The sequence below is a fragment of the Mandrillus leucophaeus genome, unplaced genomic scaffold (assembly GCF_000951045.1).
Source record: "Mandrillus leucophaeus isolate KB7577 unplaced genomic scaffold, Mleu.le_1.0 Scaffold875, whole genome shotgun sequence".
NCBI classification, from domain to species: Eukaryota; Metazoa; Chordata; class Mammalia; order Primates; family Cercopithecidae; genus Mandrillus; species Mandrillus leucophaeus.
Window position 1 is genome coordinate 1,551,235 of NW_012109530.1, and position 21,656 is coordinate 1,572,890.

Sequence of the window (21,656 nt, forward strand, 5' to 3'; positions counted from 1 at the left end):
CATTTCATTACAATCTGCAAAATATTAACTTCATCATACTCAAAAGAAAACAGAAATTATAAACTTATTAGAAATAGCCATTTGCACACTTTTTGTTATTTTTATTAATGTGAAGTTCACATAACATGAATTAACCATTTTAAAGATTGCAATTCAGTAACATTTAATACATTCACAATGTTGTGCAACTTCCACCTTTATCTAGTTTCAAAACATCTTTATTACCCTAAAAGCAAACTCCATACCCACTAAGCAGTTACTCCCCACACACATTTTAATATAATTTTAAATATGTGATGGGTAAAAATTAGATTTACAAGGAGTCAAAATTAGATTGACATTTTTGAAATGGTTGCAGCAATGTCCCTTTTTCTATTTCCATTAACCATGACCTTTTTATGAACTCCTATACACAGATATTTAGAGTTCGGTGTTTTCGGTCACTATAACTAATCAATGAATAACTAAAGGAAAAAGAATAACACATTTAAGCAAGTAGTTTTTTACAATTAAAGCATTATGGATAATCCAAATATTTTTTGAGATTTCTAAAGTGCTTTAGAGAACACTCTGAATATACAACAGCCCACCACCACCCACCCACACACACACACCCCCCCTCCCAACCCACAGATGAGCAGCTTTCATTTCCCTGTGAAGTTAGGAGCTTTGGCTGGAGAAAGGAGCCTCTATTGGCTTTAGCTAATGAAGCGTCTCCTTTTGTAAACTGGCAGCGCTTTCGATCTGGCAGCTCTGAAAATCCCACCAGGGGGGCCTTGCACTAAACTAGTTTATTAATCGGTATGCTGCGTCTCAGTTTTCCAAGGTTGGTAATGTCCTCTGGTGTTGTGTGCATAGCAAGAAAATTACATGGTCAGGAGGGATGCTTTCCCTTTGGAAACACATAGCACAATCCAAAGTGAAAAATGCAGTTACATTTATTTACAGTTACCCCCTCTCTGCTAATCTCATCAGCCTGTGGAATAATGGCACCACATGGCCAGATTCTGTTTTCCTAATAGGTACTAACAGAAACTATGCAGATTGCTAATTCTTCATTCCTCCACTCATTTCTTCTTGCTAATTTTCTTTTCCATTTTAATTCTTCCAGCCAGTCTCTATTAAAACTGCTTCGGTTTCTAAGCAAATGCATATTTATTATGGGATGTATTTGGTACGCCAAATCAATGCTTTCTGTTTTAAAGCCTTACAGAAATGTAACTAAATTTAACCTCCTTCCCCCAGGAGTTGGGTGCAGATAGTGGGGAACTTGAGAATATATTTATATCTGTTGTGATTTACATTTACCTCTAATTTTGGAACTTAAGTGCTTAATGTGTATTATTTATAAAGGATCCTAGGAACTACATAGTAAATAAGATTTAATGCATGTCTGAATTTGTTCAATTAAAGGGAAACCATTTAATAGAATCACAGAATCTTAACTAACACATAGTTTGGATACATCAAATTCCACCCTCTGATTTTATTTTTGAAGAAACTGAAATGCTTAGTATGGAAGGGTGTTGGTCAAGGTTGGACAGCAAGTTAGTGTCCAATCTGAACAGTCTCTCCTTTAGAAAACTGGAATTGGCTAAAAAGCCCGAGTTGATTTTCTCTGGAGAGCCTAATTGACATAATGATGATATAAAATAATTTGTGAAGTACTTATTGGGGTCAAGCACTTCCTAAAGCATTTTTACATAAATTAACATACTTCATCTTCACCGCAATCCAGTCAAAAGTTGGTGCTTTTATCACCTCCATTTTACAGATACGGAAATGGAGGAACATAGAGGTTCCAGAGCAACTTGACCAAAGTGACACAGATAAAGTGGATTCAGGATTTGAACCCAGGCCTCCTGAATCCACTCAGAAAAGCCCCGTAGAGCTGGGAGCAGGCATGTGGTAGCCCACATGCAAACAGTTAAAATAGTCTGTAGAGAGGAAGGAACATGGCTGATATAGAGAAAGAAGCTGAGAAGAGATCCCACGTGGCCTCAGAGTAAAAGAACATGGCAGGAAGAAAAGGAAGGAGAAAAGGGGGAAGGGAGGGAGAGACAGAAATAGAGAGAGAGACAGAGAGAGAGAATGAGAGGAGGGAGAAAGAGAGGGAGACAGTCAAGAAAAAGTAAGGAGAAAAATAGCCTGATCATTTCCTATTTTCTATAAATTCTAGCTTTATTTCTTGCAAAGATTTCTGTGTGATTCTCCTGTGTTCTTATCATAAATCTATTTTTTCCTTAATGTTGATCTTCTTGGTGTGTACTTTTGTTACTACTTTCTTGCAACTAAAAAAAAATTGAGCTAGATAGGAACTGAAGTCTGCTGCTTTACACTAAGAAAAATTTCCATCTATTTTTGAGAAACCACTCAGAACAAAACTATGTCATTCACATTCTTATACTCCACTCCATCTTCCCTTTCTTTCACTCCCCCTCCCTCCTGAATTCTTGTACTCTTGCTTTGAGGGCACCTCCCATGGTTTCAAAGCCTCTTCCTTTTCACAACACTCCTCTTCTAGACCTCAACATAACTTCTTGCCTACTCCTTCTTTTACATTCTCACCCTCGTTATCTGTTATTCTAAATCCTTACTCCTCTTCTCTTTTTTGTCCTACCTCCATGTTCTCAAGCTCTTCAAATGAAACTAACAAAACAAGCACTTAAAGACAAAAAAATCCTGTATTAATACACCAGATTTAATGAATGTAGCTTTTGCTTATAAGCCACCGAATCTATGGTAGTTTATTCTAGCAGCTTGAACAGACGAAGATAGCATCTTATATTAATTCCTGAATATGTGGATAGTAACTTATACTTCATAAAGCAGTTTCACATAAGGCCTTTGTCTTAGTCACTGTTCTGTTGCTCTAACAGAAAACCTGAGACTGGATAATTTAGAAAAGAAAGAGGTCTTTTTAGTTCACAATTCTGGAGGCTGGGAGGCCCAAGGTTGGGCAGATGCATCTGGTAGGCTTCTGGTGAAGTCCTCGTGCTATGTCATAATATAGACGAGAAGCAGAAGGGAAAGTGCACACATGCAAAGAGGCCAACAGGAGAGACAACCTCCCTTTAGAACAACCTGTGCTCCTGGGAAATAGTCAATTTCCACAAGCGCTAATCCAGTCTTGAGAGGACATTTATCTATCTTAACAAGCTAAACACCTCTTAAAGGCATCCCATGCCAATACTGCTACATTGGGTACCAAGCTTCAACATGAGTTTTGGTGGGGACAAACTGTGTTTAAGCCATAGCACCGTTTCATTAGATACAATGCATTAATAAGGTAAGTAGGGCAGGTAGGAGTTTTTTCATTTTAATGTTGAAAAAGTTTGTAATTTTATTCACTCACTTGCAAACACTTTTTGAGAAGAGACTATATTTTACCAATTTTTTTAATCCCTAAAGTGACAACACTTTAGTGAGCATTTCATGTTTTAAAAAATGCAGTGGAGGTAAGTGAATGAATAAATGAGCAACGGAAGAATGAGTGAATGTAATTATTAAGTGGCTTATCCACATTTTCTTGATATTACAAAGTAAAACCAATTCTAGAATTAAGGTGTCTGAGTCCTAGTGTAGGCCTTTTTTTTTCATTATAGCTGCCTGCCAACACTCAGCATGAATCTTATTTACATAACTCTAACAAGTAGGAACTTTTAATACTATCTTAACTTTATTAATTGGAAAGGACTATCTTGAACCTGGTATTTCAAAGGCATTTTTTCCCAACAGTACATTTATTTTTAGGAAAATCTGCAGATAGGCATTAAAAAGCTATATAAGAGTATGGAGGAGGCAGCAATAGAAATAATTGGACATTTTAAAGGGAAACAAAACATGATTTATACATCTAAATGAGTGTTATTCTTCCACGTAGTCTCCCTGGTAGAATATACACATAGCCTTATAATGGTGTCATTGCTCAAAATGCCTTTAGAACTCTTCTAAGGGAAATGATGTCAGAGTCAGATCATTGAATTCATTGGAGAAATCACACAGAAATTTTACTTTATTAGTTTGTATTCACTTCAGATATAAAAATAAATCCTTTTGGACTTATGACACTGCAGAATGTCAGATAGAGTTTTAATTTGACATTTATTTTAAAACCACATCCTGAATTTTCTTTTAATAATAAAAATATGCTGAAAAATTAATAGATTTCATAGGTGGTAACTTTTGTCAGAAGTGCTACATATTATGTAAATTAGGAGTGCCTATTTCAGACATGAGTTAATTTATTTAATCTTATTCAACTTGTTGTGGTTCCTGTAAGCATTATCAAATATGTGATGAGAACAACAGACACCAGTTCAAGAGCCATGTGCCTTTAAGATGACTGCCTAGAAATTAAACGGCTCTGCTGTGCTCTTCCAGTCTATTGAGAACAGCTGGTTTTGGTTTCCGTGTTTTTAAGATAAAAATATCTGAAGGAAGCATCAGGAATTTTGATCTTGATCATACTTTTTGAAATAAATTTCAGGGGCATCTGTGTTGAGAGGATATGGTGCACAATTACTTTATATATTCGATTGAGTAATTTTTAATTCATTCATTTATTTCAGATAGTTTCAGGCACTTTGCTAAGATGTAAAGAATCTTTAGCATCGAGAAATTTGAACAGTGGCAAGATGGCAGAATAGAAAGATCCACCAGTCGTCCCCCATGAAAGGACACCAATTTAATGACTACCTACACAGAAAAAAACAACATCACAAGAATCAAAAATCATGTGAGCCTTCATCGTGCCTGGTTTTAACTCCATATAGCTGAAATAGGCACTGAAGAGGTAAAAGAAACAGGATCAATGACACCAACTTCCCCAACACCCACCAGTGCCTGCATGGTGCTAAGAGTGTCTCTGGGTGCTGGGGGAGATAGAGCACAGCCAACTGTGAGGTATTGAACTCATTGCTGTCCTATTAGAGCAGAAAGGAGAACCAGACCAAACTGAGCTATCACCCACCCATGCAGAGAGCATTTAAACCGGCCCCAGCCAGAGGGGAATTGTCAATCCTAGCAATCTGATCTTGAGTTCCCATAAACCTCACCACCACATGGTAAAATGCTCTGTGCTCTAATTAAACTTTAAAGGCAGTCTAGGTCATAAGGTCTACAACTCCTAGGCAAGCCCTAGTGCTGAGCTGGGCTTAGAGACAGGGGATAAGGTCAGGGGTTGGGGGAGGGCATGTAACCCACTGAGACACCAGCTGGCATGGCCAAGAGAGTGTTGGCATCAATCCTACCCCCCAGACCCAGGCTTCACAGCTCATGGCTCCAAACAGACCCTTTTTTTCTGCTTGAGGAGAGGAGAGGGAAGAGTGGGGAGGATTTTTTTTATTGCATCTTGGATGTCAACTCAGTCACAGCAGGATAAGGCACTGGGCAGAGTCATAAGGCTGCCTTTCCAGGCCCCAGATCCCAGACAACATTTCTAGACATACCTCGGAGCAGAAGAGAATCCACTGCTTTTAAGGGAAAAACCCAATCCTGACAGGATTCATCATCTATTAAATAAAGAGCTCTTGGGCCTTAGTTACCAGTAGTGATACCCAGGTACTACACTGATGACCTTGGGTGAGCCTCTGAGAATTACTGTCTTCAGGTGAGACTCAATATGTTACTAGCTGTGGCGGCTGTAAGATGAAACTTCTACTGCTTGACAAACGGAGAGGGTAAATTAAAGGAGACATTGTCTTGCACCTTATGTACCAGCATGGCCACAGAAGAATAGAGCAGCAACCCGGCTCTTGGGGTCCCCAATTCCAGGACTTGACTCTTGGATGGCATCTTTGGACCAGCCCTGGGCCAGAAGGGAGCCCACTGCCCAGAAGTGTGAGTTCCAGCTAGGCAGCGTTCACCAAAAGCTGACTTCAAAGTCCTTGGGCCTTAAGGAAAACTCAGCAGCAGTCCGGCAGTACTCCCTACGGCCCGTGGTGCTGGTGGCTACAGGGTGAAGCTCCTTGCCTTTGGAAAGGGGAAGAAAGAGAGGAAAACACTGTGTCTCCCCACCCAGGTACTAAAAAATAAATAGAACATCAACGAGACTTCTAAGGTTTATTACCCTACTCCCTGATTCCTGGATGACATCTCTGGAACCAGCCAGGGCAGGGAGAAACTTATTGCCCTGAAGGGAGAACATTAGCCTAATGGGCTTTGGCATGTGTGACTGCAGAGCCTCAGACCCTTGAGGAAACATGGCCATAGCCAGGGCATGGTTACAGTAGGCCATGGGTGAGACCTAGTGCTGTGCTGCCTTCAGGTCTGACCCAGCACAGTCATAGTGGTAGTGGCCACAAGGGAACTTGTATTACTCTAATACCAGCTTTAGGTGATGCAGAACAGAGAAGGAGACTCTGTATGTTTGAGAAAGAGTAAGAAAAGAGAACAAGAGTCTCCACAATTCTCCCAGATATCGTCCAAGACCATCAATGAGTCTGCAAGAAACATAGTGTTACTGGGCTTGGCACGCCCTCTAAAGCAGAAACAGTTTTGATAACACCATCCAAGTCTTTTCAAATATCTGGAAAGCCTTTCCAAGGAGAATGGCTACAAATAAACCTAGAAAGTGAAGACTACAATAAATACCTAACTCTTCAATGCCCAGACACTGAAAAACATCTACTAGTATCAACAACATCCAGAAAAACATGACCTCACCAAATGAATTAAGTAAGACACCAGGGGACAATTTTTGAGAAGCAGAGATATGTGACTTTTCAGACAGATAATTCAAAACGGCTATGCTGAGGAAACCTAAAAGAAATTCAGGATAACACAGATAAGAAACTCTGAATTTTATCAGAAAAATGTAATAAAGAGATTAAAATAATTAAAAAAATAATCAAGCAGGAAGTGTGGAGTTAAAAATGTAATTGGTATATTGAAGAATGCAACAAAGTCTTTTAATAGCAGAACTGATCAAGCAGAAAAAATCAGTTAGCTTGAAGACAGGTTATTTGAAAATACACAGTCAGAGGAGACAAAAGAAAAAAAGATTTTAAAAAATGTAGCACAGCTACAGGGTCTAGAAAATAGCTCCAAAAGTCCGGGTGTGGTGGCTCACACCTGTAATCCCAGCATTCTGGGAGGCCGAGGTGGGCAGGTCACCTGAGGTCAGGAGTTCAAGACCAGCCTGGCCATCATGGCAAAACCCTGTCTCTACTAAAAATACAAAAATAGCGGGGCGTGGTGACATGTGCCTGTAATCCTAGCTACGCAGGAGGCTGAGGTAGGAGAATCACTTGAACCTGGGAGGTGGAGGTTGCAGCGAGCCATCTCACCACTGCATTCCATCCTGGGAGACGGAGAGAGACTGCATCTCAAAAAGAAAAAAAGAAAAAAGAAAAGAAAGAAAATGGCTCAAAAAGGACAAATCTAAGAATTATTGGCCTTACATAGGAGGTAGACAAAGAGATGGGGATAGAAAGTTTATTTAAAGGGATAATAGAGAACTTTCCAAACCTAAAGAATGGTATCAGCATCCACATAAAACAAGATTATAGAACACCAAGCAGATTTAACCCAAAGAAGACAGCTTCAAGGAATTTGATAATCAAACTCCAAAAGATCAAGGACTAAGAAAGGATCATTAAGGTAGCAAGAGAAAAGAAATAAATAACATATAATGGAGCTCCAATACATCTGGCAACAGTAATTTCCAGTGAATATCGTAGAGCCCAGGAGAGACTGACAAGGCACCTTTGAAATATTGATGGGAAAAGTTTTTTTATTTTTATTTTATTTTTTTTACCCTAGATTAGTACATCTGGTGAAAATATCCTTCAACCATGAAGGAGAAATAAAGACTTTCCCAGACACAAAATCTGAGCAATTTCATCAACATCAGACTTGTCCTAGAAGAAATGCTAAAGGAAGTATATCAGTCATAAAGAAAAGAACGTTAATGAGCAATAAATAATAAACCAAAGGTACAAAACTCACTGGTAGAGAGTACACAGAAAAACATGGAATATCATAACACTGTAATCCTGGAGTGTAAACTACTGTTATCCTAAATAGAAAGACTATACAGTAAGTCAATAAAAAATAACAAGGTGGAGCCAAGATGGCTGAATAGAGGTGACTCTTCTCTGTAGTTCCCACCGAGAAGGTAGAAAACGGCAAGTCAACTCTGCATCTTCAATTGAAGTACCAAAGTTGCCTTAAGAGACTGACTAGGTGGCAGGCATGACCCTCGCAGGCATGACCCTCGGAGATTGAACAAAAGCAGGGTGGAGCAAGACCCTACCCAGATGCAACCCTACCCACGTGGCAAAGGGAGCTCCCTCCCCCAAGCGGGAAGATGGTGACGGACCTAGCTTCTCCTCCCTGAAAACCAGGTTTTTCCCACAGACCCTTGCAACCTCCGAATCAGGAAGTCCCCTCCTGAGCCCACGCTACCAGAACCTTCGGTCCCAAGAACAAAGCTGTGGAGAATCAGGGCAGTTGCTTGGGTAGGTGGCCACTTGAAGCAGGCACTGAAACACAGGAGTATTAGCATACTCCAGCTCTGGGAAATCCCGTGAGGTAGGAGATCCATCCAATCTTGTAAAGAGGGGGCTGAAGCCACGGAGCCAAGTAGCCTCACTCCCATAGAACTCCACAGGCCAGAACCCACTGGCTTGGAATCAGCCCCCATCCAAAGTCAGCACAGCCAGCAAGAAACTGCCTAAGAAGACGGAGTTTTCTGAGGGAAGGGGAGGTTGCCATCATTGTCAGAGGCTTTCCGTTGCCACGGGCACCAGTGAGATGAGGACTTGGATCCACTCCTCACTGGACAGGCCCTCCCTGTGGGAATCTCCAGGGAGATCTCCAAGCATCCCCAGCCAGGGGTTTATGGGCAGAGCACTGATAACCCTCAGAGGTGCCCCTAGAAGGAGGGTTGATATATGCAGTAAACCACTATGGCATACATTTATCTATGTAACAAACCTGCACATCCTGCAGATGTATCCCAGAACTAAAAATAATAATTAAAAATAAGGCAAAAAATAACAACTCCTCAAGAAATATAAACTATTGATAAAAATAATATATAAGTAGAAATGATAAAATGTTAAAAGCGGGAGGATAAACTTAGAGCTGTTGTCAGTTTTCTTTTTGCTTGTTTATTTATGTAAACCACGTTAACAAGTTATGCCAAAATAATGGTATTAATATAGTATTTGCAAGCCTCATGGTAACCTCAAACCAAAAAACATGCAATGGATAAACAAAAAATAAAATACAAGAAAGTAAATTATATCACTAGAGAAAATTGCTTTCACTAAAGGAAAACAGGAAGAAAAGAAAGAAGGTAGAAAAAGCCACAAAACAACCAGTAAAAAATAGCAAAATAGCAGAGTAAGTCCTTACTTATTAGTAATAACATTGAATATAAACAAACTAACCTCTCCAGTCAAATGACATAAACTTGCTGAATACATGAAAAAACAAGATTCATTGATCTGTTTCATGCAAGAAACACATTTCACTTCTAAAGACACACATAGACAGAAAATAAAGGGATGAAAAAAGATAGTCCATGCCAATAGAAACCAAAAGAAAAAGCAGGAGTTGCTATACTTACATCAGACAAAATATATTTCAAGACAAAAACTGTGAGAAGAGGCAATTAAGATCACTATATAGTAATAAAAGGGCCAATTCAGCAATAGGTTTTAACAATTTTAAATATATATTCACCAAACACTGAAGCACCAAGATAAATACAGTAAATATCATTAGAGCTAAAGAGAGAAATGGGCCCCAATACAATAATAGTTAGAGACTTCAACACCCCACTTTCAGAACTGATCTTCTTTAGAGAAAATCAACATAGAGACATCAAACTTCATCTGCACTACAGAACAAATGAATCTAGTAGATATTTACACAACATTTCATCCAGCGACTGCAGAATGCACATTTTCTCTCTCAGAACATGGATCATTCTCAAATATTGACCACTTATTAGAACAAAGCACATCTTCAAACATACAAAGAGATGAAATAATATCAATCATCTTCTCTGACCACCATGGAATGAAACTAGTGATTAATAACAAGAAGAATTTTGAAACCATACAAATACGTAGAAATTTTAAAAATATGCTTCTGAATAACCTATGCATCAATAAAGAAATTAATAAGGAAATTTAAAAAATACTGAAACAAATGATAATGAAAATACAACATACCAAATGTACGAGATACAGTAAAAGCAATACTAAGGTGGAAGTGTATATTGCTACAAGTGCCTACATAAAAAAAGTAAAAAGTTCAAATGAACAATGTAAAGATGTGTCTTAAAGAACTAGAAGTACAAGAGCAAACCCAACTCAAAATTGGTAGAAGAAAAGAAATTATAAACATCAGAGCATAAATAAATGTAATTGAAATGAAAAAAATACAAAAGATCAATGAGACAAAAAGTGTATTTTATTTTGGAAAAGTTAAAATTGACAAATTTTTAGCCAGTCTAAGAAAGAAAGAGAAAAGATACATTAAATAAAATCATGAATGGGAAAAAAAAGACATTACAACTGACACCATAGAAATTTAAAGTATTGTTAGTAGCTACTATGAGCAACTGTATGCCAATATATTGGAGAATCTAGAAGAAATGGGAAAATTCCTAGACACATACAACCGACCAAGGTAGAACCAGAAAGAACTCCAAAACCTTAACAGACCAATAACAAGTAATGAAACTAAAGCCACAGCAAAAATTTTCCCAGTAAAGAAAAGCTTAGGACCCAATGGTCCACTGCTGAATTATTCCAAACATCTAAAGAACAACTAATATCAATTCTAGTCAAATTATTTCAAAAAACGGAGGAGGAATAAAAGCTTCCAATCTCATTTTTCTGAAGCCAGTGTTACCCTGCTACCAAAATCAGACAAAGACATGTCAAAAAATGAAAACTGCAGGCCAATATCTCTGATGAATATTGATGTAAAAATCCTCAACAAAATACTAGGAAACTGAATTCAACAATATATTAGAAAGATCGTTCATCATGTCCAAGTGTTATTTTCCCTAACAGAATGAAGAATAAAAATTATATAATCATTTCAGTTGAAGCTGAAATGCATTTGTAAATTTCTACATCCTTTCATGATAAAAACCCTCTAAAAATTTGGTATTGAAAGAACATAATAAAAGTCATTTATGACAGACCCACAGCTAGTATCATGCTGAATGGTGAATGACTGAAACCCTTTTCTCTAAAATCTGGAACACAACAAAGATGCCCACTGTTTCCGTTGTTATTCAACACAGTACTAGAATTCCTAGCTGGAGCATGCAGACAAGAGAAAGAAATAAAAGGCATCCAATTTGGAACGGAAGAAGTCAAATTATCTTTATTTTCAGATGATATTGTCTTACATCTGGGAAAACATAAAGACTCCACCAAAAAGCTTTCAGAGCTAATAAATTCAATAAAGTGTCATGAAACAAAATCAACATAAAACACATCAGTAGCATTTCTATATGCCAACAGTGAACAATCTGAAACACTAATCAAAAAATAATCTCATTCATAGTGGCCACAAATAAAATTAATTACCCAGGAATTAACCAAGGAGGTGAAAGATCTATATAATAAAAAAGATAAAACACTGATGAAATAAATAGAAGGGGACACCAAAAAGTAGGAAAATATTCCATATTCATGGACTGGAAGATTCTATATTGTTACAGTGTCCATACTACCCAAAGCAATCTGCACATTCAATGAAATCTCTATAAAAATACCAATGACATTCTTCATAGAGATAGAAAACATAATCCTAAAATTTATATAGAACCGCAAAAGACACAGAATAGCAAAAGCTATCCTAAGCAAAAATAAGATAACTGGAATAATCACGGTACCTTACTTCAAATGATACTACAGAGCTATAGTAACCAAAACAGCATGATACTGTCACAAAAACAGATGCATAGACCAATAGAACAGAATAGAGAATCCACAAAAAGATCCATACATCTTTGGTGAACTCATTTTTGACAAAGGTGCCAATAAGATACACTGGATAAAAGACAGTCTCCAGTAAATGCTGCTGTGAAAACTGGATTTCCATATGCAGAAGAATGAAACTAGGCACCTATATCTTTCCATATACAAAAATCAAATCAAAATGGATTAAAGACTTATACCTAATACCTGAAACTATGAAACTACTACAGCAAAACATTGGGGAAAATCTCCAGGACATTTTTGTGGGCAAAAATTTCTTGAGCAATACCTCACTAGCACAGGTAATTAAAGCAAAAATGGACAAATGGGGTCACATCAAGTTAAAAAACTTCTGCCCAACAAAGGAAATAGTCAAGAAAGTGAATAGACAACCTTCAAAGTAAGGATAAATTATCTGCAAACTACCCACCTGACAGAGGATTAATAATCAGAAAATAACTCAAGCAATACTATAGGGAAAAAACCTAATAACCCACTTAAGAAATGGGAAATTGATTTGAATAGACATTTCTCAAAAGAAGACATTCGAATGGCAAACAGATATATGAAAAGTTTCTCAACATCATCGATCATCAGAGAAATGCAAATCAAAACTACAATGAAATATCCTCTCACCCTGTTAAAATGGCTTTTATCCCAAAGACAGGCAATAACAAATGATGGTGAAGATGTAGAGAAAAGGAAACCCTCGTACACTGTTGCTAGGAATGTAAATTAGTGCAACCCCTATGAAGAACAGTTTAGAGGATCCTCAAAACAATATAAGTTGAGCTACCATGTGATCCAGCAATTCCACTGATGTGCATATACCCAAAAGAAAGGAAATCAGTATATCAAAGAGTCATCTGCACTCCAATGTTTGTTACAGCACTGTTCACAATAACCAAGATGTAGAAGCAACCAGTATTTCCATCAACAGATGAATGGATAAAGAAAATGTGGTATATATACAAAATGATGTACTATTCAGCCATAAAAAAAATGAGATCCAGTCGTTGGCAGCAACATGAATGGAACTGGAGATCATTACGTTAAGTGAAATGAACCAGTCGTGGAAAGACAAACATCACAAGTTCTCACTTATCTGTGGGATCTAAAAATTAGAACAATTGAACTCATGCACATATAGAGTAGAAGAATGGTTACCAGAGGCTCGGAAGGATAGTGAGGATGGGGTGGGAGTAGGTGGGAATGGTAAATGGGTACAAAAATCTAGTCAGAAGGAATGAGTAAGACCTACTATTTGATACCATAATGGGGTGACTGTAGTCAATAATGACTTAATTATAGATTTCAACATAACTTAAGGGATGTAACGGAATTGTCTGTAACCCAAGGATATGGATACCCCATTCTCCACAATGTGATCATTTCACACTGGATTCTTATTTCAAAACATCTCATGTAACATATCAATATGTATACCTACTATGCAGCCATAAAAATTAAAAATATAAGAATTTTTAAAAGCCTAAAATGAAAAAATCCTTTTACCTTCAAAATAGGCTTTTTAAAATAGATTTTATTGACTACTGAGTATATACAAAGAAATGTATAGAATAGGTATAAAGAGTGACACTAGAACTCTGAAGTAGCCACCCTTAAGAAACAAGATATAAGCACACATTTGAAAATTAAAAATTATGTTTGTAAGGGTAATGCATCATATTGTAAAATTTCAAAGTATAACAACAATGTACAAAACGTAAAAAAAAGATTCTGCCATTTTCCCTGTCCCTAGTATGTAAAGTATTTGCTCATTTTTTAAAAAAGCAACATAGTATGGTATATACTTAGCATCATTTATTTAAACAGTCACTTACTGATTTATATTAATATTTTACTGTTATAAAAAGTAATGTTAAGGACTAACTTTGTATGTAAATCCCACACATACGAGTAGACTTGTATAATAAATTTCTAGAACTAGATCCGTTAAGTGAAAAGGCATGTGAAACTTCATACAAAGAACATTTTTAATTCTACCACCCAATGTATGGGTGTGCTTGTTTTCTCACACTTTGGCCAATAAAATGTGTCACTTTTTGTCAATGTTATAGTGTATTAGTTCGTTTTTATGTTGCTGATAAAGACATACCTGAGACTGGGAAGGAAAGGAGGTTTAATTTGACTTCCAGTTCCATATGGCTGGGGAGGTCTCATAATCATGGCAGAGGGTGAAAGGTACTTCTTACACGGTGGCAGCAAGGGAAAATGAGGAGGAAGCAAAAGCAGAAACCCCTGATAAACCCATCAGATCTCATGAGATTTATTTACTATCACGAGAATAGCATGGGAAAGACTAGTCCCCATGATTCAACTGCCTCCCCCTGCGTCCCTCCCACAACACGTGGGAAATCAGGGAGATACAATTCAGTTTGAGAGTTGGTGGGGACACAGTCAAACCATGTCATATAGGCAAAGAAAAAAAGAAATTTGAATAGTGAAAATTCGCATGTGAAATATGGAAACAACTGTTTGACATGTGAACACTCAGTGGCTGCCGTATATAGAGATAAAAACACATTTAAAACCAGGCAGTTGAATTGTGACGTGATTACTGTGAGACCTTAGGTCAATCACTTTCCTACTCCGAGTTTGTTTCTTAATTTATGAAATAAGAATTGTAGTATTTACCTGGCAGATTTTGTTTGTGAGGATAGCATGAAATATCTTTTATGAAAGGCTTAGCACAACACCTAGCTCATATTATGTGACCAATACACAGTAGCTGTTGCTGCTGTCATTATGTATTAGTATTAGTATTAGTATTTAAAGGTTATCCAGGCTATGGAGAGACAAAAAAACAGCCCCCTAAATTTCAGGGACTGAAGACAGATCGGATGCATTTCTCACTCTGTGGTTCAATGGTCAGCTTCATTAAGAGACTCAGAAATCTAGGTTATTACTATTTTGCACTATGACCATGACACAGTGCTTTGTTTCTGTCTGTACCCAGAGTTCTGAGAAAGCCAGCTGACAAAAGTCATTTACTCTTATTTGCATGACAGTAGAAATATCACATCACTTTTGCTCACGTTTCCACTAACTCGGTCACATTACACCCACCCAGCTACACAGGAGACTGAGAAATGTGCTCTCACTGCATGCCCAGGGAGAGGCAATAGTGGGCTCAAAATTATTTTATCTGCCACATATATTTTTCCTATATTGACAACAAATAAATATATTTATGAGAGCAACAACAGCCAATTGCTTTGTTTTGTGATTCCAAGTAACTATCTTATCTGATTTCCCTTCTCCATTGGATCTAGCGATCGTTTTGTCATCTTAAAGGTGGCACTCAGCTAAAGTTTTTTGTTGTTGTCGTTGTTTTGAGACGCTCTGCAGCCCAGGCTGGAATGCAGTGGTGCGATCTCTGCTCACTGCAAGCTCCGCCTCCTGGGTTAAGGCCATTCTCTTGCCTCAGCAGTAGCTGGGACTACAGGCGCCCGCCACCATGCCACCACGCCTGGCTAACTTTTTTGTCTGTTTAGGAGAGAGACGTGGTTTCACCATGTTAGCCAGGCTGGTCTCGATCTCCTGACCTCGTGATCCGCCCACCTCGGCCGCCCAAAGTGCTGGGATTACAGGCGTGAGCCACCGTGCCCGGCATCAGCTGAAGTTTTACAAATGTGTTTCCCTTTTGAATATCCTATCTGTTGAACTGAAATCTCTAAGTATATCATTCCAATCAGCAGCTCGATCTGGATAAATGAGGCTTCACAGGTGTAAAGTATTCAGTTTGGTGCTGCAACTGCTCGGTATAGACAGACCACAGGTGTTTGCCCACTAGACAGTTAGACCTACGCTGCTAGGACTCCGAAGCTGGCTCCTGTGCAGCTGGTAGTTTCATCTGGGCTTCTTTCTGTTTCAAATAAGGATCCCACGTCCAGGACAAAGTTCCAAAAGTTATTGTCAGCATTTCCCAGTAGAAATCATTAATGACAGGTCAGTTTGTCATAATGAGAAGGAATCAGTGCCACCATGCTGTTTCACTTGTTTCATGCTGCATCGACAGCTGATACTAGGGAAGAATAATTCACACATTAAAAAAAAAATAATTGGGTCCATTTCCATTCAAAGAAACAATTATCAAGAACTCCCACCAAAAGTGAATCCTGCCAAATTCGCAATTACTATAAAAAACACTCCACTCAAATGAAAGCCGAAGCTCACTTTGAATTTGATTGCATATATATAAATCATAGGGAATGATGGGCTAAATGTGTTCAAATATAACTTCAATGTTCAAAATGACTATCCCCAATCATATTATTTTGTTTTATGAATCACTGTTTTAAAATCACGAGTTGCTGACTGCTATGTATAAATGAGTATATTTATTATATAAACCTACAATTTATTCAGCTCAATTGTTCTCTTGGGTTTGCCCTTCTCTTAAGCCAGGAACAAATGTTATCAGCAAATAGTATCTTCATTTTAGTGTGATACTATCAGCATCTATGAAGGGACATATAAGAGATAGCCCTATAAATGTTAAGCTATGCTAACTATTGTGTTTTACTTTTTAAATATCTTTTAGTTCTGGTCACTTTCCTAAATGTCTAGAGCCACTGCCTCAGCTACCATAATCTTTGAACTGGGTGACAGCAACAGCTGCATGACTCAGATTCACTCAGCTTCCCACCCTCTAGTCCATTTTAACCACAGAATAAATGTAATTCTAAGTACGTCACTTCTCTTCTGAAAATTCACCAATGATGTACTCTTATATTTAGAAGATATCTAGGTCTCCTACCATGACCCCAAAAGCTCTGTTAGTTCTTGCCAAGATCAAATATATTTTGACTATGAATAAAATATGATCAAATGCTTAGCAAGGCTATCTAAATGTATCTATCAAACTGCGTGTTCTCTCTTTGTGAGTGCTACCCCCCATTCCTCCCGCCGGAAAGCCTCACACCTATTAAATTCTTACTCCATTTGCCCAAAACCTTTCTGGAGCATCCCTTTTAAAAGTCTTACCAGAGCTGATCCTTTAGCCATTTGAAAAGTAAGTTTCATTACTATATAATCTCACATAATTTTGTGTCCTAAATTATTATTAACTAGCTTAGCTGAAAATTTAATTCATTAAAAACAGGCTCAGAGTATATTCCGGGTGCTGCCAATAATCTAATTACCACTAAGGAGTGACATATATCTGACCTGAAGAATATTATGTAGAAAGTTCATTTTCAAAATGGGTTTCAGAAACGGTTTATGCAACGCTAACGTTGGTAAAAGAATTCTGAACTTTTGAGAGGACTACTTTTCAAGAGAAAATACCTCACTGGCTCAAGTAGTTTCTCATCTTTCTGAAAAGCACTCTATATGATTACTTTTTTGCCGGGCCTTCCATGTCACTCTCCACTTTGAGTCCCTCAGGAGTTCTAGGACATACCATTCAGTTGAGGTCACAGTTACTTTTTCCAAATATCATCCTATAGTCGATGCTTAGCATTAGCTAGGGCAATCGGTCTCCAGCTCCAACCCTGAAAAGTATAAAATATAGACAAAAAAGTCTGGATTTCTATGTTATAATCAAAACAGGCACCAGTATCCCATCCTTCAAGTGAGGAAACGGTGTGCAGTGAGAGCCTTAGCGTGCAATGACTTTCTACTAAGTACTCTTCAGATCACAGAGAAAACATAACTGTCGCTCTCTGTGTTCTAGCACAATGTTTCTATAGTTCTAATGTAGGCAACCCTTAAAGTGCCTAGGCTGCTTATTCAAGACTCTCCAAGATTATTATTAAGTAGCTCATTCACAGCAGCTCTAATGTGAAGATAAGCAAGATGCTATGTATACTTACCAATCTGTCTTTGAAAGATTTGACAGCATTCTCTGTGTGACTTCTGGGCTATTAATAAGCTCTTTTGCTACATTCATTTACTTAGCGTTCAGCTTGGCTAGTTTTTCAGAGTCAGTAGTCACACATGTGCCTTGTCTGTTTATTATGCCATCTTTCCTAAAGAAAGAATAGCACAGGCCTAGAAAATAAAGACACATTGGACAAGCAGCAGTTTAAGTGTTACTTCCTTGACGAAAAATATGTCCAACTATGTCAGAACAGCTAATCCTGATTTCTTAGGTAGCATCTCCTGCTTTATACACAGTTGGTAATCAGCTCCCCTCAAAAGCTAGGGCAGCATTAAGTAGTCAGAAACCATAAGTAGTAATTGAGTGACTCAGCAAGAAATTTAAAACCGTAAATGCCACCTCAAAGATAATTCGTGGGCTCCAGGAAGCAGCTTGGCAAAATATTTATAAAAGGTCAAAGATCAACTGTGATATTAAATTAGGACATAAAACTATAGCTCAGCTTTTTTTGAAGAGTGTCTGCCTTAGTCTGCTCTAGCTGTCATAACAAAATACTCTAAACTGGGTGGTGTAAACAATAGAAATTCATTTTCTCACAGTTCTGCAGGCTGGAGGTCTAAGATCAGGGTGCCCTCAGAGTTGGTATCTGATGAGGTTTCTCTTCCTGGCTTCTGGGTTGTAGAAGGCTGCCTTCTCTTTGTTTCCTCGTATAGGCTTCCTATGGTCCATGTGATGAGGGAGAAAGGAGTAAGGAGTGGGAGATGTTCTGTTTCTTCTTGTAAGGATAATAATCGTATTATATCAGGACCACACTCTTATGACCTAATTTAACTTTAATTACCTCCTTACAAGCCCTGTCTCCAAATACAGTCACTGATGTGGTTTGCATCTGTGTCCCCACCTAAATCTCATTCATATCCAATTGTAGTCCTCAATATTAGAGGACAGGCCTGGTGGGAGGTGTTTGGATCATGGGGGCAGACATCCTTCTTGCTGTTCTCATGATAGCAAGTGAGTTCTCATGAGATTTGGTTGTGTAAAAGTGTGTAGCATCTCCCCCTTCACTATCTCTCTCCTGCCACCGTGTGAAGATGTGCCTGCTTCCCCTTTGCCTTCTGCCATGATTGTAAGTTTCCTGAGGCGTTCCCAGCCATGCTTCATGTATAGCCTGTGGAACTGAGTCAATTAAACCTCTTTTCTTTAAAAATTACCTAGTTTCAGGTATTTCTTTATAGCAGTATGAGACTGGACTAATACAATCACAATAAAAAGTATTCCTTCAACATATGAATTTGGTGGGTGGAGTGGGGGCAGTAGTGCACAATTCAATACATAGCTGTATCTTTGAGAATTTCCCAAATAAATTGGGCTGATTCTATTTTTGAATATCAACTTTTCTGGTTTGATTTTCTTAGTTAGAACAACCTTATTGGCCTCAGCTATTATTATAAGGGATGTGGAGGAAACCATATAAGGAGAAAGAGAAATGAAAAGTGGATGATTGTTATGCTGGAAGAAGGAAGCTTACCTACTTGTTCCTCTAATCACTGGGAAAGAGAGGTAAGGGTCTCCAGACTTCCACCACAGTTTTAATCAAGGACATTTGTCTCATTAGGTACTGGTATTCCACATAAAGTGTTTTTGAAGAAAGTGTTCTGTTACTTAAAAAAAATTGAAATCCATGGGGCTATATTGAGAGTTATGAAAAGATAGTTTGTGCTGCCACCTTTCTTTGCAATTGAAGTTGTATTGGCAAAGAGCCATGCTATTAGTTTATGCATTATTTATGACTGCTTTTGCAACAAGGGTAAAATTGGTTAATTGTAATGGGGACCATATGTGACCCACAAACCTAAAATATTTGTTAACTGACTCTTGATAGAGAAAAGTTGACAGATAAAAATTTACTGACCCCTGGTTCAGACAATATACTACAGAAATCTACATAAGCTACGCCAGTAACTTCAGGTCTCAGTTCTTCAGATTTCAGAAGCATCCTCTGATGCCACAGGCTAGACAAGATGCTCCTCTAATATGCCTCCACAGTTTGCTGACTCCTGTCTTACTTCCTTAACACTTTATATTGCAAATGCCCATTTACTTACCTGCTTTTCACAGGTTTAAGTGCAGTGGTAATGTCAGTCTTGTTCTGCGACATATCCTCAGTACATAGCATAGTACCTGGAACATAATAAATGCTTAATAAGTGTTTGTTGAATAAATTATGTATATTGAAGACTCAATGCAACAAATATTTATTAAGTACTTATTACATGCTAGACACTTTCTGAAGTCATGAGAATATAGTAGTGAATAAAACAGGCTGAGATAATTGTTGTCATGGAATTTGTAATATACTGGAGAAAGCAAACTGAAAACAAGAAGAAGAAAGTAAAATATATTTGAGAATGATAATTATTAACAAGAAAACAATAATGCCAGGAAGGCATATAAAATGTTAGCTATGGGGACAGGAGGTGTTGGATAAAACTTTACATAAAGTGGCCAGAGAGGAACTCAAGTGTGGAGGTACCCATGGGCTAAAGACCTAAGGTTATTAATTAATGTAACCAATAATAATTTAAGTGCGATCTGGCACTGTGTATAGAAGGGAGAAAATAATTCCAGGCAAAGAGAAAAAAATGAGAAACAGTCTCCATGTAGAAAAGACATTGGCACATATAGGAAACTGAAAGACACTCAGAAAGCCAACAGTTACAATTCAAAAAAAAAAAAAAAAGAACGATGAAGAGATTCAAATGTCACTAGTGCAAGTGCTTTCAAAGAAAAAAAAAAAGGAGATCAGAGTGTAAGTAGTTACAGATATCATGTAAAGACCTGAGTTCTAGCACTTCACATCAGAATCAACTGGGATTCATTATGTGTTGAACCGCTATTGAAAGTCTATTATTTTCTTCTGTTTATTTTAAGATCGCTACAGATTCTAGAGATGCATCAGTCCACTTACACACTGCTATAAAGAACTGCCTGAGACTGGGTAATTTATTTAAAAAAAAGGAGGTTTAATTGACTCACAGTTCAGCATGGTTTTGCAGGCCTCAGGAAACTTAGAATCATGGTGGAAGGAGAAGGGAAAGCAAGGTACCTTCTTCACAAGGCAACAGAAAGGAGAATGAATGCATGAGGAACTACCAAGTACTTATAAAATCACCAGATCTCCTGAGAACTCACTCACTATCATGAGAGCAGCATGGAGGAAACTGTCCCCACGATCCAATTACCACCACATGGTCTCTTTCTTGACACATGGAGATTATGGGGATTACGGGAATTATAATCCAAGATGAGATCTGAGTGGGGACACAAAGCCTAACCATAGCAATAGAGAAAACATCCAGGAAGTGGTTAGGAATTGATAAACAGCAGTTTCCACTGATAAACTATAAACACTAACTTCCTCATACTAATTCCCTTAAGGCAACTCAACAGTATAGTCTGAGAACGTAGTCAAGCTGGGCGAGTGAGAAACTGCAGGCATTCATTATTATGTTCTTTTATTCACATAATTTATGTTATTACAGAAATGGCTAGGAGAAGAATTCTCCCCAAGAAATTTATTTTCCAAGAAAAAGGAGAAGATAAGTATGTAGATAGAGAAAGCATATGCTCTAATTAGAAGAAATGATATGAGGTATTGTGAAGTGTGTAGGCTCTGGGTTCAGCATGACTGGTTCAAATCTTGGATTCTGACACTTTCTATGTGAACTTAGTCATTTATGTATCTAGTGTTTATCTCATTTTTTTTGAAGGGAAAAATGATAATCGCCTCATCAGGTTACATATGGTCTTAAAAAGAGTACCTTGAATGTGATAAGCACAATGTTATTGTTTCT